Consider the following 16477-nt stretch of genomic DNA (forward strand, 5'->3'; position numbering starts at 1 on the left):
GCAGAATCTTCCCTTTAGCATTTAGTCCAGGGTATTTCTAGGGAATATGTCTTTTCTCTTTCAGACAAAAGAAAGGCTTGGAAAGCACTTCGCTGAATGAATGTTTATTGTTTCAGTTATTCAGCTTATGTTCTTTGATATTACTCTGAGAGCAAAGAATTTGTTTAGTCTCGAAGGCAATGTTAGGGTAACCAGGTCTGTGTCTTTATCAGGAAGCAGAATCCCAAACTGTGCTCAGGTCTTCATCTAAAATGATTGGGTAGGGAGAATGTTGCATTACCACATCAGTGATGCATCTATATTGGAGATAATTGGAAGGCTGACAAAGGTAGAAATTCCCCCATTGAAGATTACAAATGGTTTTATAGATGGAATTTTGGACATATTGGTATCAATGAGGATACAACTCTATAACTACTCCAATCAACTCTATAACTACTCCTATAGAAACTCAAGGTATGGTAACAGAAGCAAGTGCTATTTCAAATACCACTGTTCCTTATGAGATGAGACAGACATAAGATTGCAGTTTTCCTAATGCCATTTTCCTTTTTGATTTGGATGAAAACAACAAGCAAAACAAACATGGGGTTTTTAAGAGCTTTTACACTTTGTCATTTTCCTCCTCTGTCACACCTTGATCCACCAGGAGAGGGAGTCCATTTTCCATTATGTTAACAAGCCATGATGAATGAGACTGGATGCTGCTGAGATCTCAGTTCATCTGTTTCAATTTGTTTGCTTTCTGCAGCTCACACCTTCCACATGAACTTGTTTATGAATGCAGCTTGCAGTGGGATCTATGCTCATTTTTAGTCAGTGCTAATCTTTTGAGGGCCCTTAATATGCATGATATACACTCATGAAATAGCAGTTGTGTGACTAAGATTTTGTCTACACCGACAGTGTAGCTGCATTGTCATAGCTGTGTCACTGTAGCGCCATAGAATAGGCACTTGCTACAGCAGCAGAAGGTTTTTTTCTATCACTGTAGTTAATCTTTCCCCAAATAAGGCAATAGCTAGGTCAGTGGAAAAAATCTTCCATTGACCTAGCAGTGTCTGTACCGAGGCTTAGATTGGATCGACTGCATATCTCAGGAGTATGAATTTTTCACAGCCCTGAGCGACATAGCTAGGTCAACCCAACTTTTAGGTGTAGAAGAGGTCTAAATAACAATTTCAGGCATTTTTCCTTTTTTCAAGGCAAGAACAAGTGGTCTTTACTTACAGAACAGTACTGCAAAATGCACACTTTGTTTTATTAGTGGAACTTATCTACTGAGATTATACATCTACAGAAATCAGGCCATTCAAATTTATATTTCCTACAGCAACCATGCCGCACCTTGGCCTCAATGTATATACTGGGATATATCATTACAATTAACACCCTACACAGTAACACAAAGTTCTACATGGCTGAGGAATTTTGTAGTTCCTATAGGAATAGGAACCATACTTTCTCAGTCTCTAACGTCTCTGGTTTTAAAACCTCCCCTACAACTTTGCATTGTCTCTTTTGTTTGAGGTATTTTTATTGCCGTATATACTCGTTCATAAGCCGAATATTTTTGGTAAAAAAGTGACGCATCAAAGAGGGGGGTCTGCACCAAAATTTGATGATTTTAAATTCTATGGAATCATTGAATTGAATATCTAATGCATTGTCGTTTTGTTTACCTGGAGCGTCTTCAGGCACGGAGCCCCTCAGCTCCCTTTGGCCGCGGTTTGCCATTCCCAGCCAATATTGGGAGCTGAAGGGCTCCGTGCCTGTGAACTCTCCAGGTAAACAAAACGTCCCAACCCACCAGCAGCTTACCCTGACGGCCCAGGAGCCAAAGTCTTCCAACCCCTGAAATATAGGGTTAGCTTATGAAAAGGTCATACAGTTTTTGCTATTTTTACCTATCCATTTTGGGGGGTCGGCTTATAAACGAATGGGCTAATGAACGAGTATATACGGTATTTTAAAAAGGACAATAATGAAGACATGAAAAAGTGAGAAATAAAAATACACTGTGATGTTTATGTGACACTACAAATCAACCATTAAATGAACATTTAGTAGAATGCATCTTAGATAGCAAATTCAATACAAACTTAATAAATTCAGGGTTTGAGCCCGTCCTACTATGAAGAGTTTCATCTCTTACACAGCATGCAAAGTTATACATTGGTGGAATGCTAGAGAAGGGCAGAAGAGAGAGAAAAAGAAAGACAGTTGGCATATTTTGACCTGCTCTCCCAACTAGACTATGTTTAACTGGCTTATACAGCATTTGAAATATGTAGTGCTCAGATATATACATCCTGTAGCATAACACTTCTGTATGTTCTTAAGAAATTAGTAGAAAAAGTTGCACATTGGGGCCAAAATTTCTGCTGTCACAATTCCATTGAAGTCAGTGGCATTAGGCCAGCAGTTAATTTGGTCCATATGTAACAGAATTATTTCTGTTTATTGTTTATTGCTAAACATCTCAAAGACGTCCCTTCTCACTGAATAAAAGTTGATTCCATTTCCCCCCAAAGAATAGCAGAGTGGCCCAATTCTTCATTTTCCTGCACCTCTTTTAGCTATTTTCACTGGTGCAAACTGTGAGTGAAGTGCTACCATTTTGATTTACACTGGTGTAAATGACTACACAAGATGTGGGGAATGGAGAATCAGGCCAAGCCTATGAAATAATGTTTGAATTATGAGCAACACTCTCTTTTCCCCAATTATGTCAAAATCAACTAAACAGAGTCATAACAAACTTCCTAAATAAATTTATCCTGGACCTGAGAAGAAGCATGAAACATTATGGTTGAGTTTTGAAGGGGATTCAAGCAGATGATGGAGAGAAGGCGAGAGGAGGATGAAGGGAAAACTCAAGACTCACCGGTGGAAGCACTTGACTATGGGAACCAGGCAGAGGAAAAGACCAGCTATTGAAGGAGAAATAGAGCTCAGGAACAGGTTTGCTGAGTTGGAAAATGAAGAAGGGATGCATCAGGCAGTAACAGAAGGTGGGAGGGCAAGAGAGTAGAGAAGACTAGCTAGTCCTACAAGAAAAGGGGAAAAGTCAATGGAGATAGCCAGAGTTCAGAGCCCCAGGAGGACAGAGGATGACCCACAGAAGATTGAAAGTTAGAACAAAAGACAAGAGGATTTGCAGCCAGAAATAACAAGAGGAAAGCTGGAGAATCACACCAACAACAGGAAGAGGCAGGTCTACGTATTGGTGACTCCCTACTCAGAAGGAAGGACAGGCTTGTCACCAGAGCTGATCCAGAGAATAGAAGGGTATGCTGTCTGCTGGGAGATAAGATAATGGATGTGGACCTGAGGCTGAAGAGGATCCTAATGGGAAAGAATCCACTGATTGTCCTTCACATGGGAGCAAATGATCCTTCTAGATTCTTGCTAGAACACATCAAGGGAGACTATGCCAGGCTGCTGAAGATGCTTAAAGAAATGGAGGCTCAGGTGATCTTCAGGGTGATTCTACCTGTCCCTTGAGGAGGAGAACAAAGGAGAGAAAAGATTATGATGATTAACAGATGGCTCAGGCAGTGGTGCTATGAGGAGGACTTTGGGATATTTGACCACTGGGAGGCATTCACAGACAGAGGACTGTTCTCATGGGATGGACTCCACCTGAGTATGGAAGGAAATGGACTTCTGGGATTGAGAGAGGCACAGCTGACTGAAAGAGCTTTAAACTAGGAATCAGGGGGAGATGGCTGGGAGATGCTCATGTAATCCCCATGCCTGATACTAATATTGACCGTGAGGAAAATCAAGAAAGAGAGAATATTACAATAGAGAAAGGAACAGCAGTGAGAATGAACATTAAGAGGAAAGATAGCACCAATACCAATGATGCTAACAGTCAGGTGTCGATACTGGCAATAGAATGACGGTACCTAATCGGGAAAGGAATCTATGCGAAGCCAAGGAGTAACAACTAAGATGTTTGTACACCAATGCAAAGAGCCTGGTTAACAAAATGGAAGAACTAGAACTACTGGTGTGTCAAATAAAACCAGATATTATAGGGATTACAGAAACAGGGTGGAATAGTAGTCATGGCTGGAGTACAGATATTGAAGGGTATGTGCTGTTCAGGAAAGACAGAAATAAAGTTAAAGGTGGTCGAGTAGCATTGTACATTAATGATGAGGTAGACCGTAAAGAAATTAGAAGTGATGGAATGGACAAAACAAAGTCTGTTTTGGGTCAAAATCACTTTGGGGAAGAAAGCTACCAAAGGCTCCTCGGGGATAGTGCTTGGGATATGCTACAGACCCCCAGGATCCAATTTGGATATGGATAGAGACCTCTTTAAAGTTTTTAATGAAATAAATACTACAGGGAATTGTGTGATTATGGGAGACTTTAATTTCCCAGATATAGATTGGAGGACAAGTGCTACTACTAATAATATGGCCCAGATTTTGCTGGATGTGATAGCTGACAGATTTCTTCAACAAATAGTTATCAAAGTAACAAGGAGTGATGCCACTTTAGATTTATATTGGTGAGTAGTGAGGAGATCATAGAAGAACTGGTTGTGGGGACAATCTTGGTTTGAGTGATCATGAGCTAATTCAATTTAAACTAAGTATAAGGATAAACAAAAATAGGTCTGCAACTAGGGTTCTCGATTTCAAAAGGGCAAACATAAAAAAAATAAGGAAATTAGTTAAGGAAGTTAACTGGACTGAAAAACTCAAGGATCTGAATATGGAAGAGGTTTGGAATTAGTATCTGAAGCCTGCATCCCAAGCAAGGGGAAAAAAATTGTAGGGAAGGGTGGCATACCTACTTGGATAAGCAAGTATCTCAAACAGGTTAGAAAGCAGAAAGCCTACAAAGTGTGGAAGATGGGATGGATAAGCAAGGAAAGCTAACACTTGGAGGTAGGAAAGTGTAGGGATAAAGCCAGCTGGACTTTGCAAAGGGAATTAAAACCAATAGTAAAAACTTCTATAGCTATATAAATAAAAAGAAAACAAGGAAAGAAGAGGTGGGACCACTCAGCACTGAGGATGGGGTAGAGATTAAAGATAATCTAGGCATGGCCCAACACCTAAACAAATACTTTGCCTCAATTTTTAATAAGGGTAATGAGGAGCTTAGAGGTAGTGGCAGGGTGGCTAATGGAAATGAGGATATGGAAGTAGAAATTACCACATCTGAGGGGGGGAAGTAAAACTCAAACAGCTTAGTGGGACTAAATTGGGGGGCTCAGATAATCTCCATCCAAGAATATTAAAGAAATTGGCACATAAAATTGCAAACCTGGCGTATTTGCCACTGGGACAATGGGACCCATGCCCAGGAACCACAGCCAAATGGGTGCCCCCGGAAAAATGGGTGCCCCCGTGCCCCACCCAGCCCGCCTGGAGCTCCTGTCAGGGAGCAAGGTCGGGGTGCAGGGGCTTGCCCCACTCCACCCACCCAGCACTCCTGTGGGGGAAGGCCCTGCACCCTGACCTTGCTCTCCAGCAGGAGTGCCGGGTAGGTGGGGGGAAGCCCCGGTGCCCTGACCCTGCTCCCTGGCAGGCGCACTGGGTGGGTTGAATGGGGGAAGCCCCCGCACCCCAACCCCATTTCCCCAGCAGGAGTGTGGTGATGGGAAGTGGGGGGACTGCAGGCAGAAGGGATGCGGAAGGGCCCCAACTTGCTCTGGCCCATGGCCCCACAAAATGGTAACCCGCCTCTGCCAATAGCAAGGATTATTAATGAATCCATAAACTCGGGGGCCATACCCCTTGACTGGAGAATTTTTAATGTCGTACCTGTTTTTAAGAAAAGGAAAAACGTGGTATGGGAAACTACAGACCTGTTAGTTTGACCTCAATTGTCTTGGAACACATGTTGAAAGAGAAAGCAGTTAAGGACATAAAGGTAAACGGTAACTGGAATAAAATACAAAATGGTTTTACAAAGATAGATTGTGTCAGACCAACCTGATCTCTTTCTTTGAAAAGGTAAGTGATTTTTTTTAGACAAAGGAAATACAGTAGCTCTAATCTACCTGGATTTCAGTAAGGCATTTGATACAGTTCCACATGGGAAATTATTAGTTAAATTGGAGAAGATGGGGATTAATATGAGAATTGAAAGGTGGATAAGGAACTGGTTAAGGGGAGACTACAATGGGTCACACAGAAAGGTGAACTGTCAGGGTGAAGGGAGGTTACTAAAGGATCTCAGAGATTGGTCTTGAAACCAATCTTATTTAACATTTTTATTAATGACCTTGGCTCAAAAAGTGGGAATGTGCTAATAAAATTTGCAGATGAAACAAAGTTGGGAGTTATTGCCAATACAGCGGAGGACCAGAATATCATACAAGAAGATCTGGACAACCTTGAAAACTGGAGTAATAGAAATTGGATGAAATTTAAAAGTGAAAAGTGCAAGGTCATGCACGTAGGGACTAACAACAAGAAATTTTGCTATAAGTTGGGGACATATCAGTTGAAAATGACAGAAGAGGACAAATAGCTGGGTATATCAGTCAATCATAGAATAACTATGAGCCACTAACGTAATGCAGTAAAAAAGGCTAATGCAGTCCTAGGATGCATCAGCCGAAGTATTTCCAGTAGAAATATGGAAGTGTTATTAGCATTGTACAAGGTGAGACCTCATCTGGAATACAGTGTGCAATTCTGGTTTCCCATGTTTAAGAAAGATGAATTCAAACTTGAACAGGTGCAGAGAAGGATTACTAGGATGTTCAGAGGAATAGAACACCTACCTTAGGAGAGGAGACTCAAAGAGCTTGGCTTGTTTAGCCTAACCAAATGAAGGCTGAAGGGAGATATGATTGGTTTTTATAATTACATCAGAGAGACAAATGCAAGGGAGGGAGAGGAGTTATTTAAATTAAGCACTAATGTTGGCACTAGAGGAAATGGATATAAACTGGCCATCAAGAAGTTTAGGCTTGAAATTAGATGAAGGTTTCTAACTATCAGAGGAGTGAAGTTCTGGAACAGCCTTCCAAAGAGAGTAGTGGGGGCAAAAAACCTAACTGGCTTCAAGACTGAGGCCTTGTCTACACTATGGGCTAAATCGGCACTGCTGCGATTGATGCAGCAGCATTGATTTAGCAGGTCTGGTGAAGACAAGATAAGTCGACAGGAGAGCGTTCTCCCTTTGACTTAATTAATCCACCTCAATGAGAAGCAGAAGCTACGTTGACGGGAGAGCGTCTTCTGTCGACATAGTGCAGTGTAGACACCACTTTAAGTCAATGTAAGTTACGTTGACTTTAATTACGTAACTTACAACTTGGCTAGCGTAATTTACATCCACTTAAAGCGTTATTGTATACTAAGCCTGAGCTTGATAAGTGTATGGAAGGGATGGTGTGATGAGACTGCCTACAATGTCATGTAACTGATCTACAACTGCTAGCAGCAAATATCCTCAATGGCCAGTGATGGGACACTATATGCAGAGGGCTATGAGTTACTACAGAGAATTCTTTCCCAGGTGTCCGGCTGTTGGGTCTTGCAAAAATGCTCAGGGTCCAACTAATCACCATATTTGGAGTTGGGAAGGAATTTTCCCCCCACAACAGGTTGGAAGAGACCCTGTTTTTGTTTGTTTTTGTTTTTTGTTTTGCTTTCCAGTTCTCCATTGGGAGTGGGTCACTTGCAGGTTTAAACTTGTGTAAATGGTGGATTCTCTGTAACTTGAAGTTTTTAAATCATGATTTGAGAACTCCAGTAACTCAGCCAAAGGTTACGGGTCTATTACAGGAGTGGGTGGATGAAGTTCTGTAGCCTTCAATGTGCAGGAGGTCAGACTAGATGATCATGATGATCCCTTCTGGCCTTAAAGTCTATGAATCTATTTCACAAGTGGAATTTTTTTAGAATGTTATGAAAGCCTGAAAATAATGAAAAGTACAGGAGCTTTGTGAAAACAAAGGAAACTAGAAACCAGAAAAGACTCCAGGTCAGTGAAGATCAAGTTATTATTCTGTTGTATGTAGCATTTTATGACACACTCATCACTGTAGTAGCTAAGCCCCTTCCAATGGTACATTTAGCAAAATATTTTATATCTGCATTGCTGTATGATTACGTTAGAAAAGGCAAAGTCACAGTGGAATGTGGTGAGGTTTGTAATGGTCCTTAGTTCCTGTGGGAGTTCATTCCACAGTCTTGGGCCAACCCCAGAAAAATCTCTGTTTGCCGACGCTGAGGTCAATTTAAAGGAATTAGCAGAATTGGGACTGTCCAATGTAAATGGCCCTCAGTTTGCATTATAGAAAAAATGATGGAGCTATACTGGTTTCAGTGGCTTGCATACCATGATCGCTAACATTGGGCTAGATTGTGACCTACTTGCTCACACTGATGAGAAGTTACTTACATGAGTTGTCTTACTGAAGTCAATCTGGCCCTTAGGGAGAATTTGCACCTGCAATGGCTAAGATGTATTTTTGCTGTGGGAATGTACATTGGTTGTGGTTGTGTTTTGATACCAAAAAAAAGAGATACCTTTCATTTTGTTCCAACCAAATTCCAGAGGTGAAATTCTGGCTCCATCGAAGACAACAGCAAAACATTCATTGACTTCAGTGAGGCCAGGATGTCAACCTAGATTCCTCTGTAATTTGCCATGAATTAACATCAATTGTATAAATTATTAGGTTTGTATTGTCTATAGATTTAGTTACTCTTCTCCTCATTGGTCCTGTTTCAGAAACCTCCCCGGCCCCACTCTTACTGATAACAGCAATTTAATTCAATATGCCAGTTATCCCCCTGGATAGCATTATTAGCCAGACAGTACATCTCCACACTGTCCGTCAATAAGTTTTCTGTGAGGTATTATATCAAAGGCTTTGCTGGAATCCAGAGATCATATATCTACCCCAGACCCATTCTCCACCCTACATGTTGTTTTTTTGACATGGAAATGTGATCAGTTTAGTCTGGAATGATCCATGCTTCATAAACAGCGCTTCCTTCTTTTGTCAGCTACTCACAAATTGTTTACAAGTATTTATCCTGCGTGTCCTATATACTGTGCACTATGCAGCTAAGTCTGCTGCATTGTCAGTACCCACGGACATCAGGAAATATAAGGGTTGGATTGAAACTATAGAAATTAACAAGATGTTGAGGTTCCTTGTGATTTTATTAGGCCCAAAGACCTTGGCTGCTGCTCTTGCACACTTTCGGTTTTTTACACCTTGCTTTGGAATCTATCCTCAAGGTGCCATTTCATTCACCTGATAGCATGAAAATGAGAATTTCTCTTCCCCAGGCAGCCTGCCTCTCAGACAGTTGAATATGGTAGTGAAAAGATGACCTGTGTTTCCAAAAGATTACACTGAGCTTATTCTTATTATGTTTCATAGAGAAGAAACATATAATGTAGGGTTTGATTTCTATTGAAATATTCCTTAGAGAACAGTTTTGGTGCAATCAGATTTAAACCTAGAGAAAGGTTCAGGGATTAAACTTCTCTAATGACCCATAGAGAGAAGGTAGAATACAGGCAGCTGCAGTGCAATTTTCCCATGATCTGAACCTAGAGGAGATGTCTCCAGCGATGGGATGCTTCGTACCTATTTCTTTTCTGTGTCAGTTAGGCACCTAACTGCCATTTTGTGCCTTTGAAAATCAAGCCCCTAATCCGTGACCCCTCTTCTGCTGACTATTATTTCTGAGACTAAATAGGTTTAATTGCACAATTCAAAGTGCTATTGCCTTTTCACGTTCTAGGCATATCAAAGAGGGGCTTGTTACCCACTTTGTCATTTGGAGGTTTCCCCTTGAGGCAGCTGTCACTGTGACAGCTTTCTTCTCACCATGTGCTTCAGAGAACTTGATTTTCATTGATACTAAAGCCCTGTTGCTGCACTCTGGCACTGTAAAGGAGCCTTAAATTAAATTCCATGTACACACGCTATCAGGCCTCTTTACAGTGCTAGGGTGATGCAGCCTTAGCATGAGAGAGAATCAAGTCTTTTCTGAGGCCATAATCAATATTTCTCTATAGCGGTGCTCTTTGTCTGTCCCTGGGGTCTCTCTAAGATATGAGCTTGGTCCCTATCCTCCCAAGCAGAGGATTTTCCACAAATCGGTCCCACTCCCAGAAGTCAGCATGGTACTGGGGAAGTTGCCACTCCTCCCCTTAGCTTAGATATTTACCCGTTGTATGCTTAAGAGGAGTGCTGACAGTATTCTAATGCATGTATGCCCTTAAGTTCATTGTATACAGATGTGTGCATATCAGGCATTTGTACACCAGGACATAATTCAATCAAAGGCTTAATGAAAAGGGAGAGAACTTCTGAATTGTTTATAAATGCCAGAAGAAACCCAGAGATTGAATTATGACCTAGAACTTCAATCTCCTATCAGTGTATTTGCTTCGATAAAAAACGTACACAAATACAGTGCAGTTTATTGCAACTTTTGTGAAGTCAGACGACATTTATGGATAGAAATTTGCATCTGACATAGCAAGATGATTACAGCACTTGTGTGACATGGGAAGAAAAGGATTACAGTAATCTTTTCTTGTTTTACAGAGTCTTATGTAGGAGGAGAAAGATTGCAGCATGCTGCCATAGGAACATGAAAATGATGGGGAAATTATCTGCAATATTTGAATAATGAGTTGGCATACATTATAATATTGTTACATTGCTGCTTTCACTGCGGAGCTAGGAGCATTGCAAGCCAGTGGGTATGCACAATATTAAAAGGAAAGAAAATTATTGCTTACCTTGTTGCCTACATATATACTTCAGGGGTTTGGGCAAAATCAGGAATTCCAATGTCATGAAGTAATGAGACTAAATAATCAGCAGAAAAGGACATATTGAATGAGCTGACAAAGACATTCAATTGCTTGAATGTGTTTGTTTTTTTAAAAGAAGGGTAATAGGGACAATTACCATTAGAAACAGGCATTGGCAAACAGCAGTGGGGCTAAACTGATTTATTTCAAACTTATTTTTTATTTATTGAAATGCTCTGAATACAGATGAATGTCCTTTCCTCAATATTTATTATTGTTTTGCCTGGGTCTTTAAATGAGAACTGCAAGAGCTTTGATAAATGGATCAAAAAGGTTGTCTGGTTAAACTGAAGTAAGTGCATCTTTCCAGTAAATGCTGTTTTGTGAGTTCTTGCAGCAGTTCTCTATTTGGGTCACCCAGATATCCCTATGCAGCCTGCAGGAACAAAACAGTAGTGGCATGACCATTTCCTCCCTCTGACTTCAGAGCTGGAGGCCCATCAGTGTCCTAGATTGCTCTCTGTACAATAACTCCCTGGCCTTCTTTACACATACTGTAAGGAAGAGCTTGGAAACCACTGGCATGTGAGCCAGAGGGTGGCATGACAAGCCTTTTGGTCCTGCATATGAAGGGTAGATGTAAACACATAATGACACTACCATTTCATTGTCAACATGATTGTTTACTACCCAAGCCAAACACAGGTTTTTTCCTAGATTGGTCCCATAAAACCACAGAGATTTTATTTTTTCAGCTGTAAAGACCAATGAAAATGTTTGATGTAAAGCTCAATGAAGCTGTCCAAGTCCCAGCAGAATCTCTTAGATGGATGGGTTATTGGTGGTGGCAGAGGAAGATAAGCACTGGGGCCCATGTACTTCCCCAGGGGTAATGAAAGTCCCTCGGCTCCCCAATAGGTAGGTAGTTGCAATGCCACATCTGATGCTGAAGTATAATGTGCGTGGGACTGCCTTGGGGCTTAAGTGAATTTGGCCCATAATCATAGAATCATAGGAATGGAAGGGACCTCGAGAGGTCATCTAGTCCAGTCCCCTGCACTCACGGCAGGACTAAGTATTATCTAGATCATCCCTAACAGGTGTTTGTCCAACCTGCTCTTAAAAATCTCCAATGATGGAGATTCTACAACCTCCCTAGGCAATTTAATGTGTGTTTCTTTTTCTCTTATTAACCTTGAAGACAAAATCTCTAAAGAGGGGTTCCAGGCATCAGATGACACTAGGCTTTTCACTCATCCCATAATTCTGAAAACTCACCCCTTCACTTCCCCTTTTTGATTATATTTATTCCCCCCTCCCCTGCAGCAGTTATAAAGTAAAACCTTTAACTAGATCTTCACATCTTCACTGGGCAGTGAGCCCACACTCTTAAGGTCTCTGCTCAGGGAATAAGGGCCTTGAGGCTGTTCTGGAACCTAGAACTCCCATATGGCAGCATTGAGTTTCAGCTATAAATGTTGCTTTCAGGTCATTTGCATTTGATAACGAAATAAAACTATTTACTGAGCTGCATTACTCAATGCAAATAGCACCGACACCTGGCAGCCATCCCAGCATTTAGGAAAGAAACAACAATCTGGTTATTTTCTCCCCTGCACCTTTGCTTCGGTATCATGCTGTTACATGCTTCTGTTGAAAGCAGATGGGACAGTGAGACCTAGACATTAAAATCATAAAAATATCAGGTGTCCAACAAACAGGGGGAAAGTTTTAGCTAAGTTTTACTGTGAGACGCAAATTTGGTTTGTTTACAGCATCGTGCTCACTCTATCATGGAATTTAGGGGGCTAGTTCTGGGGGGTTCCTTCTACAACCCCTATAAGCTACTCCAGGAGTGCAAAGGGGCTGCTATGGGTACAGGGAGAATTGTCCCAGTGCAGGAGATCTTCCGCTTGTATCCCCAGTAGAGAGGACATTCTAGAGATGGAGTTGGGGGTGGCAGAGAGCATGCTCAAGCAGCTTTACACAGTGAGGGATTTGGGCTGTAGACCAGTCCCTAGGCATCCCCAGTAAATTACGCAGATGCCTTCCTCTGGCCAGCACCTCCTCTCTGTGTCTCTCAGGAGATGCAGCACAGAATCTCTCCCTATATTTGGCTAAAAGGTTTCAATGTACTATTAATTTATTTTGGAATTAGATATTATTCAGATTTAGATGTAAAAACCTTCTCCCCGTAGCACCGTGCACCAAAACATGCTCTTATGTCATTTCCCTCAACTTAACTTATGGGAACTCTCCACTGTGAGAACTCCATTTTTAATTAAATCCCAATAGAAAGGATGTTTCGGCAGTTCAGAGAGGAATGCAAAGTTTAGTGCCCCATTTACATCCTTATGGTCAAAAGACAAAGGACCTGGTAATAACTTGATAACCATTGCTTCTTCGTGCCCATTCACAGTGAAAATACTGTAAGCCCTTTTAATTTGGCAAAGCCACTGGTTACCTCCCCTGTAATGGAGTGAGCAAAGAGTCAGGAGCTCTGTGGTTGCTAACTCCATCAGTGGTTTGTTTGAGCAGACACTTCCCAGACCAGGACATCTTATTCATCTTACCTTTTGCCCTTCAAAAGCTCAGGTAGAACAGCAGAAAAAAACTGCCCCAAAGGCATCAGTTCAGATTACAAAACAGCATCAATAATTTAAGCCATTAAGAAGCAGTTCCATTATGTTGTAATTATTTATTGATTTTTATATACTATGGCATTATGCACAGCACTCACTGAACCAATGTAACAGTCAGCAAATTTAAAAATCCTCCTATCTGACCTCTTTTCCTCAGAAGAATCCAATTACACACATAATAACAATGACATTCTAAATTGTTATAAATGAAGATAAATGAAAGAGAAGGAGTGGGCAGAAGTAATCAATATAATTTGTTGTGCTTTTTTCTCTGTCCCCTGAAAGAGCAGGTTCAAGCTAATCCCTACTATAAAGCTCTAGTAATATTTCTATTTTTTTTTCAACTGCTTCAAATTACCAATGGTCTGTCTAATCACATATCCTATCACTGATAATGGCCACTAACCATGTGCATCGGAGGAAGTTTCAGAATCTCCATAAAAGGTTATTATATAGTAATATGCTTGTAACAGGCCTTCTCCCTTCTCCCTGTATTTGAAAAGAATGTCCTTTGGCATTTTCTCAGCACCAGAATTCTTCCAGAAGCAGATATGCAGAATTCTGAAAGGGTTAATTTTCCTAGTAATTAACATTTTGATTCATGGTGCCATAGATGGAGCAAATGGCACACACCGTCAGGGCTAGCCAATAACCTTCTACGCTCTCTTTTTTCAAATCTTATTTCTGCCATGACACTTAAGTTGAATCAGCCCACTAATAATGGCTAGAGGGTAGTTTCGGATAGCTGATATATATATCTTTTTAAAAAAAACAGCATTATATCTAGAGCTGGTCAAAAAATAATTTCATTAAAAAAACTGAAATCTCAAAGTTGTTCTTATTTTGTAGGGTTTGAAATTGACCCTTTCCCCATTTTGGGGGGTGAAATTTTTCCATGCTATTTTTAAAGGAGTTTTTACCCATATTTTTACCAACATAATTTTTGTAATTGTGGAATGTTTTACTTACTGAAAATCTAGATCAGTAAGAAAATGTAGGTTATGGTCAATGAAGTTTTGATGATTTAAAAATACTTCAAGAATGACTGGCAAAATTGAATAATATCATGGAAAATTTCATGAAAAATGGATAAGTTTGATAAAGATGACCTTCATGAGAAGTTTTGGGTAAAGGCCACCTTTCAGAGAACAACCTTTTGTGTGTGAATAATTTCAATGTTCGCCTATTGGTAACACCATCTGTGGAAGGGATGTATGCTTTGAGGAAACAAAGCTCAGTGAACTTCACCACTTGGCCTTTTCTCTCTCTTTATCTAACCAAACAGGAGAATGAAGATGAAGGGAACTCATGGACCTTTATAGTGCTTGTTTTGTTTTCCCTTGTACCCTAATTATTTGTTAACCAATGCCATCCAATTGGTCTGTGAGCAGCTTACACAAAAAGTAAAACACAAGACTACGTGCTGACTATGTGACTTTTAATGTAATATCTCTTCGTAAGTTTGCAGTCAGGTCCCTTGGGGAGGGGGTCTAAGAAACCTAAACATAGAAGCAGAGAAGTACAATACAGTCCGGGACAGGAAGGTCAAGCCTGGTTCTTTCTCTCTCTATTTAAATATAAAGGGAAGATATACATTCTTTAAAAATCTTTGGAAACTCTGATTCTCTTCTAAACAGACTTTATTGCACTAGCCTGTGGATTTTTACCTCCAGTAACTGTCATCGAAGACAAATCCACAGGCTCTGAAAGAGAGAGCCCAGGATCAGCTGTCTAGTGTTTATAATGTCCTTGGGGAATGACAAATATTTTTTGCCAGGGAAGAGGAGGTGAAGGATTGCTAGAAAGGACATTTTTATGGTAACTGAAGTAATGAACCCAAATGAAAGGAATAAAATAAAGGTTAGAATGGAAGTGCCATTTCAATGTTAACTACAATATTGCTACTGCAAAGCTATAAATTAGTTCAAGGGAGGGAGGTGGAAAGAAATAAAGCAACAGAGGCTTTCCTTGGTGAAAGGAAACTCAATGAGCACAAAGAGAGGAGTCTAGCTTAGAATAACAGAAGTATATCGCACACTATTGTTGTCTTGTCTCCACTCTCCCTGATAACAGTCAAACCAGGCAGAAAGGTACAAGGACTCCTGCTGGCCCCACTGGCACACAGCAGAGTGTGCACTTCCCCTGCCAAGCAGGAAATGTGTCTGTATTTTGCATGCTCCTGTTCCTCTTAATTCTTGATTGATGCATAAGGAAGCTTTTCCATTTAGCTACTTCACTCTAGTATTATTTTCCAGTCCTCAGGTACAAGTGATGCTTGGCTGGCTGGTTCTTGCTCATATGCTCATTGTCTAACTGATCACCATATGTGGAGTTAGGAAGGAATTTTCTCCCAGATCAGATTGGCAGTGACCTTTGGCACTGTGGGGTGCGAATTACTTGCTGTGATCATCTGAGTACATCTCAGTTAGTCATGTCCCTGCCACTGCATGGGCGTTGGTTGCTGATGGGCCTTGGTTCTTCCTGTTCTCTGCCTGTGGCACGTACATAGTTTAGTCTCCTTTGGGCTGCAGTACTTTGGTCTCATTTTGGTTGTTGGGGTTTAGTGCGCAGGTGCCAGGTGTGTTGGTGGCCAGTGATATACAGGAGGTCGGACTGGATGATCTGGTGGTCCCTTCTGGCCTTAATTTCTATAATTTCTGGTGTTTTAAGCAATGCTGGGCAAGAGTTAATGATTAGCTCTCCTCTACAATACCCCCCCCATCTCATCTTATCACATTTCCCCACTATCATCTTAACACAGGCATCATTGCCTTCACCACATTGCTGAGATCCAGGGAAGCAGAAGTCATGTCATCCAACCTTGGCAGCAAGCAGCCCATGACACTGGCCTAATCACTAGTGATTCACTTGGTTGTTTTTTTTCCCATCTGTTTCCCTGGGATAAAGACTTTTTTCCCAGGCATTCTCTGAAGATGGGATGCAGAGGCACTGAAAAGAACAACACTAAAAAAATGTTTCTTTACAAAAAATAATGAGGCTTATTAAAAAAAGATTAGTGGGCTCGGGTCAATTTATATTATACTAATGGCTTGCAATCAAAT

The sequence above is a fragment of the Emys orbicularis genome, chromosome 7, assembly GCF_028017835.1.
Source record: "Emys orbicularis isolate rEmyOrb1 chromosome 7, rEmyOrb1.hap1, whole genome shotgun sequence".
Lineage (NCBI taxonomy): Eukaryota > Metazoa > Chordata > Testudines > Emydidae > Emys > Emys orbicularis.